At 27.9% G+C, this 4,995-nt stretch overlaps 1 pseudogene across 1 annotated transcript; it reads right to left on the reverse strand.

Annotated features, from left to right (window-relative positions):
- Positions 1 to 1,054: 1,054 nt before the first annotated feature.
- LOC149057080 (uncharacterized) lies at positions 1,055 to 4,510 on the reverse strand (annotated as a pseudogene). Its single transcript, XR_016190904.1, has 4 exons — positions 4,352 to 4,510; positions 3,538 to 3,613; positions 3,127 to 3,215; positions 1,055 to 2,795 (listed from the first exon to the last, which is right to left on the reverse strand). The product of XR_016190904.1 is annotated as an uncharacterized LOC149057080 (transcript).
- Between the last annotated feature and the right edge of the window lie 485 nt (positions 4,511 to 4,995).

Raw genomic sequence — 4,995 nt, forward strand, 5'->3', positions numbered from 1 at the left:
GCGCCTAAAAATTGCCTGCAGACTTAATACGGAATTTCACGTTACGCCTAAGCTTCGGAAATCGTAATAATATAGCAGATGGGTTTACATACAGAATATTATATAGCATTGAATACTGCAGTGGCACAACTATATTATAGTTCAAATATTTGGTGATGGCGGAGGGGGGTGGTTGATCCTCCGTATAATAACTGCCCCTCCGTACATCATCCTAAAACGAACCACGACGGAGCTTTGTCTCCCTCAATCCATTGGCCATATTTTTACAATGAAGTTTATCAATAATGTAGATTAGGTTAAATATCAAGTTATACATTTCAATTTTTTTTTTTAGGTGATTATTTTTTCTGTGTCAGCATATGGCTAGGGCTATAGTGTCCAATGTTGGGAATAGATAATGCAAAATTTATCTAGATAAAGATGAAAGATAATACGTGTGAATTTATCTCAATAAAAATAATAGATAAAAAAATTGAAAATATCTAGATAAACATAAAAGGTAAATACATTTTTATCTAGATAAAAAAATAGATAATTAAAAAAAAATGTTATTTGTTGGTTTGAATTACTAGTAAAGGTATTTATTGTAGTAATTAAGTTTATCATTACTCATTAGTCAGGTAGTGCCATAATTTAGTACTTACTTAATCACATAAAAATTAAAAAAAAAAAATACATATTAATTATTATAGTAAATAGTAAATACTGATAATAATGTCACATTTTTTAATCATGACTTATTATTTATAAATGTATAACTGCCAAAAGGTTTAAATAACATAAAAATAGCAAATTCAAGCACCAAATATTTCTTAAATTACATCAATAACAATGCAGAATAACAACAAGTAATGTCAGTAATGAGTATGCAAGTATATAATATTATAATCTTAGCAAGATTGCCACTAAAGCTTAAAATTCTAAATAGTTGAAAAACTATACTAATACTTACAATTTTAACAATTTACAGTAACTTTCTATTTCAGTTTGATAATTTAAGTAACTATTAAAAATAAAATAATAATATAAAAATATAACAATAGTTATGCTTAGCTATAAGACTTAGTTAAAATTATTTATTATTATTAAAACACCTGCAGCATAACAACATTTCAAATGTGTTGTCGCTAAGCCGGTTTCTCCTGGGAACTAAAATCTGTGAACCACTGCTAAACAACCTCTCAACAGGGGCAGATGATGGTTGTATTATACTTAAAAAAAACTTTTTTAACAATTGGCAAATTATTTAAAATGTCTAGTTCTTTTTTTTTTTTGTATCCGAAAACGAAAGTGCTTGAACACTAGCAAGATTTGTATTTTTAGGAGTATTAACCGAGTTTTGAAAAGAAATATGATTTTGATCAAGTGAACCATCCGTATCTCCACTAAGAATTTGATAAAATTCGTGGTCACTGTTTTCATTATCATCAGAGCCATTTTCATCAGTTCCATTTTCAATTGAGTATTCTAAATTACATTCAGTTATAAATAATTGTTTGCACATAGATAAATATCTGACTGGTACCCAAGATAGTTTAAATTTTGGATGACTTATGGCTGACAAAATAAATGGTTTACTTTTAGTATGTGTTAAATCAAAAATGTACTTAAATCGTTCTTCAAGACTTTTAATAATTGAAAAAACCAATGGTTTACAATATATAAAATTAGTCGATTGAATTAATTTAAGTCTCAGAGCAATAATAGGGGCGACATAACCTAAAAAACAACTTTTTTCCCCTTGCATTAGGTCAAGAGATGTTGCCAATGATCAGACAATATTCATCTATAAATGCCCACTCAGATTGTTTTAATTTATTTAATTTTAACTCTTCAAATGCAACTAACAACTTTTCTTTATTGGCGACCACTTTTTTTACTGCAAAATACATTGAATTCCAGCGTGTAATAATAGGCACAGGGAACTTTAAATTACAGATCTCATATATTTTGTCAGAAACGACCGAACTTCTGCTAAGAATGTTCCAAAATGCATTTAATTTAACAAACACAGATTTTGAAATTTTCTTATAAATTGAGTCAGAAATTTTAGCTACATCACTAGTAGAGTAGTAGCAATTAAACTAAGAGTGTGAGCAGTGCAGTTAGATGTTCAGGTAAACAAAAATCATCATCATCGTCATTACATTCAATATCTTCAGGATTTGAAAATAATGTTGATATTTCTACAATTTCAACATCTGCATTTCTACCTCACTACCAGAGTCACTTATTTCAACATTAGATTCATCATCACTACTTTTGAACCAATTGTTATTAGAACTTTGAGCACTAAACTGACTTTCATTTGGGGTTTCTGAATGAATGGAAAATGTTCTGAACGCTTTTCCGAAATTTGAAGCATTATCGGTCACAGTATGCGATATTTTGGAATTGTTAATTTTAAAAGATTTGGTGACTTCATTCATAACCTGTGCTATATTCATGTAAGTATGACTGCCCTTTATGCGCCTACAACCAAGAACATACGAGTACCTGCTATAAGTATTTTCGTCGAGAAAGTGGCAAGTCATACCTAAATAACTTTTATTGTTACTATACCATATGTCTGCTGTTGTACAAATAAATGATACTTTTGATATTAAATCAGTTAACATAGTAACATAAGAAGTATAACTTAATGTTAACAATTTACTCAAATCTTTTGTATCCGGGAGTAACGCTGTATCTGTTATTCCAGTAAGGCCCATTATCAATCTTCTAAATGCTGGTTTTTGGCAAGTTACTAATGGTCTCATTTTTTGGACTACATAATCAAAGACCAAGTTGTTGATCTAAAAGCAAATCATTTTAGGTAATTAAAACACTTGATTAATACAATTTTAAAGGCAATAGTTGAATTAAGTAGAATTAACTTAAATTAAATCAGTTTATTATAAAGACAGATAAGTATCAATTGACAATTATTATTTATTACTCTTTTAAGGATATTTTGGAACAGTAAATAGTAATTAAATATTTGAAAAACAATTAACACTTAAAAACCTATGCACCTAATGTAAAAATAATTTTGAACTTAACTGTTTTACATTTCACAAGTGGTGAAATTTGAATAAGCGGTTTATAATAAAGATCACTCTGTATTATAATATAAATCAAACTTACTGTTTGTTTTGATATTTGCCTTTGTTGTGTGTACTGCGGTATTTTTTGTTGTTGGCTTCCAGAATATGATGGCTGTATATCTTTAAAGCCTACAACATTAATATTATAAAATATAGGTACCTAATAATATTTTATTTATTAAATAAGTAGGACAGATATTCAAACAAAAAATCTTTTTCTTTTATAATAATTATAAATATAATATAATATAAACATATAATATATTATATTATTATATATCATGTATACAGTATACTTAAGGCGCCATTATACTACATCCGTTCTCCACATGAACCGTGTAGTTAACATTATAAATACACGCTATATTACTATTCTATAGTAATTTCCATAAAGATAATTCAAGTAACTATAAGAAAAAAAAGTAAAAAAAAAAGGTTCTTATTTACTCACATAAACTAGCATTATTAATTTTCTTTTTTTCATCTTTACTTATTTTCAATTTGGATAATATTGATGAATGCTTCTTCTAAAATATAATAATTAATAGGTTGGGTTAGATAACATATAAATTTAAAATCAACTTAATTTACACAAAATATATTTAGTACCTACATACCTTAATATGACTTAGAAAATTGCCAGTAGAATTTATTTGGCCGTTTATTGGTTTTTTACACAATTGGCATTCAGCTAATAATTTATCGTCAACACATGAAGTAATTTTATAATAATTACCTACCATCAAACAAGTAATGCTTTGATAATTTTATATTATATTTTAGTTTGTTTTTGGCATTTTCGTAGGCCGTGTATAGTGACTAAAGTGTTATTACTTATTAGTTATTATGTACCTATGAGAAAATATTTATTTTTTTATTTGTAGTTTATTAGTGGTTTTGGAGATCATATCGTATAGTAAACTATTGAGAATGTCAAATTAATATTCATATAATGTCACTAATAATAATTAATAACCCTCGGGATTAAGGATAGAACATAGTCTGCAATGAATGAGTAAATTACAAAGTTCTTTATTGATAACATAAACAAATATATTTTTATAAATGATATACAATTTTAAACTATTTTAGATTCTGAACGAAGTGAATTGATTTTACAATGATGTGTGTTTTTTTTTAATATTAATTTTTTTGAATTCATTGTATTTTTTATATCTTAACTAATAAATTTAAAATTACATCTCTATCATAAATTATATGAATTAAAAAAAAAATTGTCAGTCTCTTAGTGCGATGGAGTGTACGATATTTTTAGTAAATCCATCTTTAGCCAACACAAACAAACTGGATGGTTTACCCACACGATAACATGCCACGTATAATTGTCCGTGTGAAAAACACGGTGTGCCCAGATCTAAGCCACAAACAGTCATCGTTTGGCCTAGAGACTTATTGATTGTCATTGCGAATGCTAATCTGATTGGAAATTGAACCCGTTTGAATTCAATTGGGACATATGTAGTGATAATAGGGATTCGTGGTAGTAATACATCTTCTCCGCGAAACTTGCCATTCAAAATGCTGGAAGAAATGTCGATCTGCTCTACAACAGTAGGTTACAAGTGGGTTACTGTAATGGATGGAATTAAATTTGAATTTTAAAATTTCCCGTTTTTCCCTTATTTTTCAGTTTGTTTATCCCGCTTATTTATAAAAATATTAAGACTCCCTAGAGTAGCAATTAGATTCACTTTATGATGTTATGATCTTCGTTTGGTTGTGGTAACAAAGCGCCTGCTCGATGGTGAATTTGTCCTTGAATCTGAATATTTAAATGGTCATATGTAAAAAAAAATGTGTTATTATTACAAATGCCTTTACCTTATAACTCGGATTGTAGCCTGATGGTTGTTCAATAACTTCTGCTCCAAATGACGTCATTTGAAAA

This window comes from Diuraphis noxia, unplaced genomic scaffold (genome assembly GCF_037042655.1).
Source record: "Diuraphis noxia isolate RWA-SAM2 unplaced genomic scaffold, SU_Dnox_SAM2 contig0003, whole genome shotgun sequence".
Taxonomy (NCBI): domain Eukaryota; kingdom Metazoa; phylum Arthropoda; class Insecta; order Hemiptera; family Aphididae; genus Diuraphis; species Diuraphis noxia.